The sequence below is a fragment of the Hirundo rustica genome, chromosome 5 (genome assembly GCF_015227805.2).
Source record: "Hirundo rustica isolate bHirRus1 chromosome 5, bHirRus1.pri.v3, whole genome shotgun sequence".
Classification (NCBI taxonomy): Eukaryota; Metazoa; Chordata; class Aves; order Passeriformes; family Hirundinidae; genus Hirundo; species Hirundo rustica.
Genome location: NC_053454.1, coordinates 6,917,154 through 6,930,330, shown reverse-complemented (window position 1 = coordinate 6,930,330; position 13,177 = coordinate 6,917,154).

The window sequence follows — 13,177 nt, the reverse complement described above, 5'->3', positions numbered from 1 at the left end:
TATACACTTCCTGCTACACTGAATTTAACTTATGGTGTGTTGTCATAAAAAGAGTTGTAATGTGGCGTGATAATCTTCTTCTTTAAGTGTGAGATGTAATAACACTGGGATTTGAAGTGGCTGCTGCACATGAACCACCGAAGGCAGATCTCTGAAGGCCTTCTGCCCTGCAAGAGAGCCAGGGAAATTATTGCACTGCTGATGTCAGTGTATGAAAATATATTGATTTCTGATTATTCTGAATATCCTGATATTTCTGATTATCTACGCATACACGTGAAAATTTGCTCTGCAGTTTCATGTTATACAGGTATAGGCAGAGATTGGCTTTGTTTCTCTTGCAGAAACCTTGTGGCTGGCTGAAACATCCAGGTGGGACCAGAGAGCCCCCAGGGCCCCAGGGACAGCGGTCCTCGGTGACACTGGTGCAGGTACAGGGCACACAGCCCCACAGGGGTGTAAGAGGGAAAAGGCCAGAGAATAAGTGGTGCTGGGATGGCTCTGGATTTACCACCACCTCCCCAATCTCCTTCAAGATCTTTTTGTGGGGGTATTTCAGACAGTGATGGAAGCCACCCCTGCCTTACAGCATGAGAATGCAAAAACCCATGCAAAAATGCTTCGAGGCCCCCTCAGCCCTTCTGGGGTTTTGATCCATCCCATCCTAAAGAAGGATGCTGAGAAGGTTGAATCCCCATCCGGAAATGCCTTTCCCTCCCAGCAACCGGGCAAAGGGCAAGACAACAAACTCATGTCATGCACATATCCCGACTTTCAAAGAGCTACATCCGCCAAGAGTAACCCCCCTCATTCTCTGTGAGTGTGGAAGGACCCTCCAGGAGAGACGCCAGAGGAGGGGGAATATGCCAAATTCTGGGTGAGGACACAAGCCCACAGAGGGTTTTCAGCACCAGGAAGGGTCTCCAGCTGTAAGCCCCTGGCCCAGCAGTCCCCACGTGGCTGGAGGTTAGCAGCTGGAGGTTAGCAGCTTTCTCCATGCTTCAGCTTCACCGTGGGCTGAAGAGCATCTGGTTCTGAACATCTCACCAAATAAAAACTTCAGCTGCTAAAAAAAATTAGGCAGAAGGACCTCACCTGTCACCATGGCTTCAGGAGCTCGCCCTGCCACAGGTATGGTTGGAGTGAGTGGCCAGTGGTTTAACTGGGGAAACATGCTGTAAAGTAAATATAAAAAGGGTCAAAAGCAAATAACATGTTTTATAGTTGTTACATTTATTCTGCTGAGCTGTTTCGATACCAGGTTCAGGGGGAAGAGGGCAGAAGTTCAATTTTCTTATTGGCAGCTGGCTCCAACATAAATATCCTTTCAAGTTTTGTCAGCCACTGCTGTGAAAGAGGATGGCAGGGTGGGTAAACACACCAGCTCTTCAGTCTTGCACGTTTATGCTCAGTTTCACAGCCACACACTGATTCCAGCTCTCTCTAGATCAACATGTCCTTGGTGTGGGGCTTTGCTCCTCAAGCTGCAAGCCCTGCAGTCGAGTGCAGAGGTGAGGCTCTCAGCTCCTGACAAAGAGCATAAACTCTCCCCCTGTCATATGACATCACAACAGGGCAGAAATACTGAAAAAAAAATTTAAAAAAAAAGGCACAGTAAGGAAGAACATTAAGGTTGGAAAAGTCCTCCAAGACTATTAAGTCAAACCAGTAACTCGACACGGCCAAGTCCATCACTAAACCATGTCCCCAAAGTGCCACATCCACACATTTTCTGGATGCTTCCAGGGATGGTGACTCCAGCACGTCCCTAAGCAGCCCATTTCAATGCTTGACCATCCTTCCAGTGAAGAATTATTCCTTAATACCGAATCTAAACCTCCTCTAGCACAACTGGAGGCCATTTCAAACACCAGCATACAAAAGTATTGTCGCATAAGCCTTTACTGCTGAAGTTTTCCTTGTGACTGCCGGCATTTTTGCAAGAGAAAACACCAGGAATACAAACAGGCTTCCATTTAATCTACTGCAAAAGCAGAGCTTTTGACCAATGGTACTATGCAGCACACCAAAAAACTCGAAAGTGCTCAAGATCTGAAAAAATTTAGCCAGGCTCAAGCCTACACAGCAAAGCACCATGGGTTTTTTGTTCCGTATAAACCTGTACGAAAGAGGCGTAGAAGCAAGTGCCTAAATTGTAGCACAGGCCAAGGGAAATATGACAAAAATATGTGAAAGTCAATGGAAACACACTGGGAGTTGGAGAGCCTCATTGGCTGCTCCCTAAGAAATGGTTTCTTGTGTTCTTGTGTTTTCAAACGTGCTGAAGAAGCAGCCAAAGAAAACCTGCGGGTTTTCATAAAGAAAACCAATGAGAGTAAATGTCTCTCCTTGGTGCTCTCACACAAGAAGAATTTCGCATTCAATGCCTTGGGATGAATTTTGCACATTAGGGGTGTGCTTCACTCACCCTTTTGCTGGTAGATGTCCAGCCAGGCTGCCTGCAGGAACCGGCTGGAGCCTCCTGCTAGGTTGTGTCTAAACAATTCCTAGGTGAAGTTTTACAGAAGCTGCTGCTGGGCACAGGAGCAATGGGTCTCTACTGAGCCATAAACTACTCACCCCAGCTCCTCTGCTCTCCTGGCCAGGTTCAGTGGGGGCACCACAGGCTGTCCTGGAGCTGTGCATCCACTGATGGCTTTGCTGGCAGCACTCACTCCACTTGTGTGGACGTTGGGCATTCCCTGACTTCTCCCTGTCCGTGAGATATACTGATGTGGGTCAGACCAGAGGTGCTCTGGAGCAGTGGGCTGGCAACAAAGCAAATCAGTGCCAGAGCTTCTGGGAGTGATGGATTTCTCGAGAAAAAACAAACCAAACGGCTTTCAGACCAACGTGGAATCAAGTACAGTGTATGTAATGGGCTGATGATGGGATAAAAGGGAGCAGACAAAAATGTAATTAATTTTACTGCCTCACTGTGATAAAAAGCATGTGAATTAAGACTTTGGAGAATAATGTCCCCAGGAATGCAAAAGCTCAAGGTCATTTGATGAACACTGAGACTCCATCAATGGGAAGAATTTTTAAAAATACAATTCTTTGGATTTTGTGTTTTGTTGTTGGGGCTTGGGGTTTTCTGTTTGTTTGGGGGTTTGGTTTGGTTTTGGGGTTGTTTATTTGTTTGTTTGTTTTGTTTTGGTTGTTTATTTGGGGTTTTTTGTTTGGTTGGTTTTTTGTTTGCTTTTCACTGAAACCAAGGAACGGAGGACAGAATAGAGATTTCTGCTCCACAGCTGAGAACTTTGGCATCTGCATGCAAACCAGGAAGCACAAATGCTTCCTGACTCGAGAGAGAGCTCTCTGTGGGACCCACGATTTTCAGCAGGAATTACTGCAGGCAAAAATCTAGACCTGCAAACAGGAAGGCCATTAGAAATGCCCAGGGAGAGGATGTGATCAACAATCACTGGAGCTGAGCAAGGACGCTCCTTCAAGTTAAGAGAGGCTGGGAATGGGGAAATCATCTATTGCAGGGCAGTGCAGGGATGTAGAAAAATAAAAATGTTTTGGACACCAGATCAGGGGGAAGGAGTTGTACTTTGTGTCCCCAGCTAGTCCTACTTGCCAGAAGTCAAGCAAGGAAAAAGCAGATTTTGTGAATCCTTGGAACCCTCCGGTATAATGGCAGCTGTTTGAGCAGCTCTCAAGGCTGGGTGGAATTAGACAGGATTAGAGGATTTCCCCCTCCAGTCCTCTCCCCTCCATGTAAAGAGGTTTTACTCCAGGACAGGATAAGTCAGGGGAGAGTCTGTCCTGAACTGTGGCTCTGAAGATGTGCTGCCTCCCCCATGGATCAGACCAGGACAGGCTGAGTTGATGTCCCTGGAATCCCAGACACTGAGAGAAGAGCCTTCACCCTAAAGAAAAAGTAAATATGAAGCACCTGAAGGCTGACAGCTCTCTGAACATATCCTCAGAAGTAAATCTCAAAGAGATATCACAGAGACAGTCCAGACCCAGCTAAGGCTGTGCTAAGCAGGAGGCCAGCCCTAAACTACTGCAACACTGCCAAGCATCCGAGGACCAGAGTGGGGAAAAGGCATAAGGACAGCACAGCCAGCAGCCCCCATGGACTCAGGGGAGGGAAAAACCCCTGAATGAACCCAGTCCTTTGGCTTCCTGAACGCGGATCCATCATAACTCCTCACTGTGCCAAACTCCAGTTGTGAACCCGTCCAACACAAGTAGCCCAATGCCCCAGCAGCTGCACCTCAGGTCCTCTCCTCCCCTTCCTAGAGGTGTCTTCTCCAGGAGACCTCCCAGACCCCACATTTCACAGCACACAAGCCCAAAACAGCGGATGCCTGTTTCCCAGGTGCCCTGGGCTGAGCAGCAGTGCCACTGTGCTCATCCTGCAGGGACCATGGCCGTGCCCTCACCATGCTGCAGGGCACCCACACAATTAACAGCTGTTTCCATAGTAGGAAGGAGTTTGAGTTTCACCCCTGAACTTACAAGGAAGAAGAACCAGAAGCTTCTATGCTTCTCTCACCATGACTGGCCCAGTGCCAGGACAAAAGCACCTGTTGGATCCTTTCGCTGTTCCTCGAGTCATGTAGCTATTTTCTGTTAGGCAGCAAGCCAAAAACCCCTCCTTAGCTGAATACTTAAGAGAGAGCAAGGAGTCTTTCAGGGCTTTTTCGGGGTGCCTTAGCAGGTGCAAGGGACCTCTCTGCACCGTGCACAGCTTTTACTCTTTTGTTCTCTATAGTTTGTTATTTTCCCTTTAATTAAAACCCTTTTGATTTTTCAAAACACCTCTGATCATGGTGTCTCTCTAATTTTTCCTGAGCAATTTCTGAGAGGCTGCTGGCGTCCCTCAGAGCTTGCCACACCTTTGTGGGGCTCCTGACACGCTTCCTCACCACGTGCTCCTCGTGGCACACGTCAGCACCACGGCCCTGGCATTGCCCAGCCCCTCGCTGGCAAACCTAAGGCAGCTCCCTTGCTGCATGGCTTGGAGCGTTTTAAAGCATATTCAGCTTTTATATTTGACAGTGGCTTGCTATGCACATTACAGCACAAAGGATTTTATTTGTTCCCGTTGTTGCAAGGTTTATTCCCCGAACTCTTTTAATAGTGGGCTTTTGACAAAGTGTTTCCCCAGCAGTGGGAACTACATACACAGCCCAAAGCAAACACTTGCAAGATAAACATCCTTCACATCCCAGGCTGGTCCTAACCCCTTGGAGCTTGCCATTACCTCCCTTGGAGCAATTCAGCACAACTTAATCAAAGTTAAAAATGATATTGTGTGATTTTATTTTTGTACTTGCTCAGCGAGCTTTTATTGGCAGCTGCTGCCAGGGCCTGGGACCCTGCCAAATTCCCTGGTTCTATTGCTCCAGTGTGGACAAACAAAGAAAGCCTATTTAAAAGTTTCTTGGACACAAATAAAGTAAAAACAACAAAATAAAAAACAATGTGTAATTATTTGTTTCCTTTATAGAGGGCCTCCTTCAGAGTGCTTTGAAATCTCTTCTGGTTTCCACCTACTAAAGTCACCCAAGTGAATTATTTAATATTAATAGACATTCCTGAACCAGAATGTTACAACCAGAGGCACAAAATCCAGAGGAAAAAAGCCATCCGCCTTTCCCTTTCATGTTACTTCCTGAGCCAAAATACCAACTTTAGCTCCTTGCCTATCCCAGTAACATTTGCTGCTTCTAAACACAACCCAAAGAATTTTGTAACTTTGTATTTAAATTATTTAAGCATAATAGTATTACATCTGAATTTTATAGTAATCAAATATTAAGGCCCCTGTCAACAACACATGCCTTTAGGAACCTGGGTTGATTTCCCCACCTTTGGCTTTTCTGCACGAGTGCTGCCACCTTCTCATGTCCTTTTGCAGGTAATGGCCACTCCTGTGTGAGTGACACTGTGGGCCCTGTCACCTCGTTAAGGTCACTGCCATGGCACTGCCTCCTTCAGCAGTTAAAATGTCAGAAATACAATGGCACTGCTGAGCCCACAGCCTAAAATTCATCCCTTTGCACAGCACAGCCTCTCACCCCATATCCTCTACAAGAGGAAGAGGAGCAGAGAGGACAGGAGAGAGGGAGAAGCAGGGAGAGGGACAGAGAGAGAGGAGAGAAAGAGAAAAAAGAGAAAAAAAGTCTCTATTTGACAAGGCTATTTGGCAGTATTTTGGAGGCAAAGTGCCTCCTGTCAACAACGCACACAATGTGCTTCTGAAAAACAGAAATGTACATGTAGTTCCTTGGCAATTGGAAATAATAGTCAATATACAGACAAAGAGATTCTGGAGCATATGTTTTTGAACTCCCTAGAAACTGCAGCTTTTCCATTTTTTTTTTCCAGGTCGCCTCCAATTTACTATATAGAGGCAGTCACTTGCTAATGTGCACAGTACTGAGTCACAATAAAGAGTAAGGGAAAAAACCCACCCTCTCTCCCAGCAGAAAAGTCTGACAGCAATAGAGGGCTTAAAAAAACAAGCTTCTTGTTTCCTCACCAGTGGCTTCAAAAAGGAGATTAGGGAGTAAATAAAATCCCTGTTTTTCTTCTCCCTCTCACTCAGCAAGTTTGTGTCTGACAGAGCCTCTTAGACCTCATTTAAGAAGTTCCAAGTTTGAAAATTCCAAGCCTAAGTAAAATTCAGGTCATTTGCAAGAATTTCTTGGTCTCTGGAAACATCTGAATTCCCACCTGTAATAGAAAGAAGGAGCTGAGGTGTCCGCCTTCTGTGCTCGACCACCTTCCCCACCTTGACTCCACCCTGGCTCAGCAGGTCCACCTGCATCTGCGGCCATCAGACAGGTCTCAGCTCCCAGCTGGGAGCTGCCAGGAGCTGCCTCTGCCCATGGACACACTGCACTTTGGGCAGCCTCAGGGACACGGGCACAAGGGCTGGAAACCCTTCCTGCTGCAATTCTGCTGCCTCCACTCCTGGAGACAGACAGCCCAGCACGTGCAGTGTCTGTGCCAGGGACGTGTGCCAGAACACACATGGACTTGTTCAGTGCCTCATAAAGATGCTGCTGTCTTTTCCTAGCAAGGTGGGTTTAATCCCCCTTAGTTCTGTGCAAGGAGATGTTGGCTCTTCTTCGCTTTTGTCAGGATGGATGTGATTTGGACTAGGGTAGAGGGGAAGAATCGATACCTCACCTCACTGAGCTCGTTGTTATTGAGATGATGTTGGTTTCTGTTGGTGCTAAACCAGCCCCCCAAGTTTTATTTGGGAATAAAGCAAGTTGACAGTGCACAGTTTGACAGCCAAGGCAAAACCCCCTAACTCCTTCACACAGTCAGCTGTAGATGGTGTGGAAATGCAGCCTTGTACTTTGCTCTGCCTTATCTTGATTGTCACAAATTCCCAGTTCAGATCCCTCTCAGCACTCTTGTGTGGACCTGCAGACACACTCGCTGCTAATTCAGGGACCCACAACCCTGCCTGAGCCATATCAGAGGGCCTGGAACCCAAATTGGCCTATCCAGTTAATCTCTCTTGCAATCTTTATAATCTTCAAAGCCCTTACCTTTATATTCTATATTGGTTTGATTATTAATCAAACCAAAACACAAGCTGCAGCTGGTTTTACTCGCAAGATTGCAATTTGTAAATCCCTTTTATCCATTTCTTGAACATCTTCTGGATTTCACAGCCACAAATCACAGCAAAATCCAATTGAAAGATGCAATCTGAAGTAATTACTTTGTTAGTTGCCAGGAGGATAAAGTGGCAATAAATAATATTCGTTACAATGCTGAGAAACTGAACATTACTGTGAGCACAGCAAGTAATTAAGCACACAGTAATGTCACACTTGGACAGGCAGTACAGCCAGCCTTGTCTAGAGCAATCAACATGCTTTTCTCCCTGTCCATCCATGCAAAGCAGCTGAAAAACACCCAGCACACATGCAAAGTGCTTTCCCATCCGTGGATCTGGAGTTCTGGTTAGCTGGTTTTACGCTGGTTTTGGCTGACACAGAGTCAGTTTTCTCACAGAATCTGCTAAAGGGCCGTGTTTGGTGCTGGAAGCAGCGCTGATAACCCAGGGGTGTTTTTGTTTTTGCTGAGCAGGAATCACACACAGCCAAGGCCTTTTCTGCTCCTCACCCCAGCCCAGCAGCGAGGAGGCTGGGGGTGCACAACCCAAACATAGTTCTCCATGTAACCCCAACAGTGCCTTCAAACAGAACAGTGAAGTGCGGTGCTGTGATCATAAATAAAATTACCAGCTGTCAGACACAGGCTCTCACAAAACTCCTCAGTGTAAGCCAGGGTAACACTTGCCACTTGCCTCCCAAGCACAGGCCAGTTGGCCCTGCTAATGGAAAGAAAGGCAGGAGATGGTGCTTAAAATGCTGAGAGACAGACAACCAATGGAACACCCTGCACATTGAAATGTCGCATAACTAACTTCCACAAAAGTTCAAATCCTGGATCTACCAGCTATTGCTGGTTTGTTTCATTGGTTTTGTTTCTTTAATGCTACCTGTCCATTAAATTGGAGACAAGTCCCAGACATGAAATTCATGGGAAACATTTGGATTTCCTCTCCCCCTGGGCTTGACTGGCACCTTCCTGAGCTTCAGGAAGCAGAGTTTGCTCATACTGACTAATATGGGCTGCTTGAACACCAAAGCTTTCAGTTACCTTTGTTCTCTTTTTAGCTGGTGCATTCCCCAGAGGAAATAATGGATAACTGGTTGCAAGAAACTATTCAAAAGGAAGTGGGTTCATTGAATTTGACACACACATTTACTTGTGTTGGGAGGGGGTGATATAGGCTCTTGATTTAGAGAAAAAAAAATGATATGGCACTGGAAAGAAGCATTAGAAGAAATGAAAAAGTAAACAATAAAGTAATAACTGGGCTCCAGGATGCAATGTTGCTTAGCAAGCTTGGAAAAGAGAGATAAAAGAAAAAAAATAAATGACTCATCAGCTAATTCAGGGCCATCCTGCATCATTTCCTCCAGAAGAATCTGAAGTCGACCCTGGCATTGTACAAAAGTCAAGTTTGGGGCTGAGGTGATATAGAAGTTAGTACTGGAAGTGTTCGAAGATCTTCCCCACGTAGTCTTGTGCTGCAAGTCTAAGTGGATTTAAAGAGAAGGAGGGAGGAAGATTCACCACATCTGTGTCCCCAGTGGCTCCTTCCTCAAGCCAAACAAGCCATATGACACTGGTGAGCACACCTGGTGCCACAACACGGGTCAGCCCCACTGAACAGCCACAGCTGCCTCTGGGCCACTGAGACCTATCACACACACACTCAGGGAAGCTGGTCCCGAGCTCCTGAAGTGCTCTGAGAGCGGGCGTTGCCCAAGGGACTTTCTCCTTACACACCCAGAGCCAGGAGAGACTCCATGAGACAAATAAAATTATACCACAAACCTCTTGAGAACAGCACAACTTCATCGTGAAACCCTCTTACAACAAGGAGGAAAAAACCCAGGGTTTGACACAGGTTCTGTCTGCAAAATACAAGAGAGACTTTCAAACAGCAAAGACATCATCAGCAAAAATCTGGTAGCAGGAGATGAAAAGCAAATAGCTGATGTAAATTGCTGTTAATTTTACATGCACCATCATCAAAAATAGGACAAAACTCACAAGGAACTTCCTTCCCCTTGACCAATACAGAGGATTTTGTTTGTCTGTATTAAACGTGGTGAAGAGGAAAAGAAATCTGTAAGGAAGTAGATGCTGTGACTGATCCATTTGTCAAAGTCAAACCACACACATCTTTCAAAACCATAAAAGGATTAGTCATGTCATGATCTAATGACTTTTAAAGAGATGGAGAGTTCCTCATACAGCCAAAGACACCATGCTTAATTTAAATGCTTTTACCATTTGTTTTCTAATGGAAATTAGAAAATACTACAAATTTCCCTTTTCTGCTTTAAGATACTCTGTCGGTTTTTGTTCAGGTAATAAATCCATCCTCCAAACTGAGTAAAAAAAAAGGAGACTCTTCATTATTTCTCTGATTTTCTTCTGTATTTTAATTTTTCAACAGGAGGAGAAAAATACTTGCTGTGGAGATGTAACTTACAACCTAAGGAGTAAAGCTGTATGTTTAGAAGTCCAGATGAAGTCAGAGTTTGATTCAGCCCTTGCCTGGTTTCAATTTCACACCAAGGTGACTCCTGAAATCCCTTCATGTCAAACTGTGATGTTTCTTTACATACTCTGTGCTGTCAAAGCTGCACAACAGGACAGGAAAATTGATAAACATAAAACCCACTGACTCTAGAATCAATCTGGAGAGATTCCCTGACTGCAAAGAGGTTTAAACCATAATTTCTGAACAGCAGTCTTTAACTATGCAAGAGACTTAAGTCTGTGCTTGGACCATAATGAATGTTGCGCTGAAAATTTGTTTTGGTGTAACAGGAGTGGAAATGGCAGGGAAGAAGTTTCAGTACTTTTACTCCACCTTAATCAGCTCTGAGATAAAATACATCCTCCCAAGCACTTCAATTGGAAACAGGCTGTCTGAAGCAGGAACTGTCATCCTCTGTTCGTACAGCACCTGACAATTTTTCATATAATAAATAAAATTAGATGGGCAGAGACACCAAGTAGCGTCACTTTTCCATCCTATAACCTGCTTGCAGAGCAGTTCACATCAGTAAGTAAATGGCAGAAAACAAGACAGCTTAATTCTTATCTTAGTAAGCAAACATTAAGTAATACTACTGAAGCTCGTGTATTTTCCACACAACAGTTCACACAAATTGACTAATATGTATTTAGGCACCTCCATTATATACTGTAAAGGTGAGTTCTGAGGGGACTGTCCAGCCTTAGGACAGTAACAAGAATAATTCTTTAAATAATGAAGGCAACACTTAAATGACGCTTTCAGGTAGGAATTACAAAATACCAAATTCTTACAGATGATATGTTAACTTGAACGTACATGTTGCATCTGCAGAGAAAAATCAACCATCCTTTCTGAACAGTTTAAAATGAAGAGGCCTCCCCTACCCCCAGCCCTTGGCAAGGAAAATACTTATCCAAGACAATGCATTGAAGTTAAGTCTCAGGGACTCATAGATACAAAAGCTGCTCACTCATCCTGCTCAGTGCCCTGGCATTTTATAGCCATCTCCATTCAAGCACTGGTTTCCATGTACTGTCAGGTTTCTTGTAGGTATTGACATAAGCAGCAAACAAGAGAGCCCCAGGCAGATTTCCCAGGCAGGGGTCACAGAGTACAGTAGTAATTGTGGCAATTTCCTGTATTTAATATCAAAAGGCAGTAACTGGACACACAAGGTGTAATGATTAATAAAATTTTTGACAAGAATTTTCAGGCATCAACACAACCCTTGCACCTGTACCTGGCATGCTGGTCTCCACTGGCCTTCGGTATTCACCTCCACCAACTCACTGGAGGTGGTGGTGTCTCTACAGCTGCCATATTCAAGAAGCAACAAAATATATTTTAAGTCTCTCCTCCCTTTCACCCAACAAACTGGACCAGAGATATTCTGCATAAGTAATAGAAGGTCAGGGGGAAGAGTAGAAAATCATTTTACCCTGGAAGAATACAGGAAGGTAAAGAAGAGCCCAGTGCTCCCACAGTTTCCTAAAGGTGCATACAAGTGATGTAATGCTTCAGTACCTGTAGCACAAAAACTCAAGAGCATTGTCACTATTTACAGTTTACTACTCATGATACATCACTGTGCAACTCTTTATCCATTCCAACAGAAACCCATAAAAACAATTGTCTTCCTTGCATTAAGCACAGCTCCAGAAGAGGGACAACCACGAGCTCCGCAAGGTGCTGAAGCACCACCCTATAAAGCCCCTATTTCAAAGAGCAGCAGCTACATCTTGTGGAAATATTTAGGATTGCAGGCTTCTCCCCAATAAATACTCCTTTAGCCCTGGAACACTCTGCCCTTTGCTACTCTTCTCTTTATGCACTCTGTACAAAGTGAAGCTGCACAACACGTTGATCTATTGTAAAACAGCAGCTTCAACCATCACTGCCCTTTCCCCCAGACTGGTCTGGCTCATCACAGCACAGCACTGATCCAACACCAGGGAGCAAAGCACAGGACTGGCCTCTGGGACTGAAAGCTGAACCCTTGCTAATTGAAGCCCAATAGTAGCAGCAACTTCAGCGCCAACCTCCTGTGCTGCACAGAGAATTTGTGTATAACCCAACCCTGGAAGTGTTCAAGGCCAAGCTGGATGGGGCTCTGAGCAACCTGGTCTAGTGGAAGATGTCCCACCCCATGACCAGGGATTAGAATGAGATGATCTTTGATGCCCCTGTCAAAACATTTTACTGCAAATCTTATGAAAATCTGTTTCCATAACTAAGATAGTCCCCAAATTAGACCAAGTACAAAACTTCTCAGTAGTATTGTTGTCTGTTTACAAAGGAAGATCCCAAAAGAGTCCTACAATCTGAAGCTGAGGTAGGGGATAGTGAACTTTGGTTTTGTATACTCTTCTATACCTGTTTCTTCTCCTATTCCATCTGCCACTTTCCTAAGCTATAAGTTAAAAAGTAAAACTGCTACAAGAGCCAGGCGTTCAATATCATTACCACAGCTGTGCCTTTGATCCATAGGGTGTGTTCCTGCTACCTGCACTGAGCAGTAGCTGCCTCACAGAGGAGTTGACTCTGGACTTCAAGGCACCGCTGCTCATTTTTCCACCTAACCCTACCCTGATTTAAGGGAAGGGCTCCAAGTGAAGCTCAGCACACTCAGCAGCAATGGCCCTTCTGAGGAAGATGCATCTACAAGTCAGGGAACTTAGAGAATAACCTCCCAAGTAATTTTGAAATCTAAACTGTAGCTTGCACTGAGACAATCCTGCTGCTGTCTGCAAGATGTCAGCTATTGCCTAGGGCTGACTTCATCATAGCATGTGAGCTGCAGCCCACAGCTCTCAAGGCTTTCCATCCTAGGCAGGGCCAGGGAGATTGACTGAAGATTTTCTAGTCAATAACATCAGACAGACTAATGACATGGAAAACTCCAGAGAAGGAGAGCAGCAATCAACCCTGCCATTAAACCCACTGCTTAGCTTATCTGCAGAAACAAAAATCACTCCAGCTCCTCTTAATAGATAATAAACCCTAAACCCACAAATCAAAGCCAATGTTAAGTTCCAAATCTTTTTACATTACTAAATATTTTAT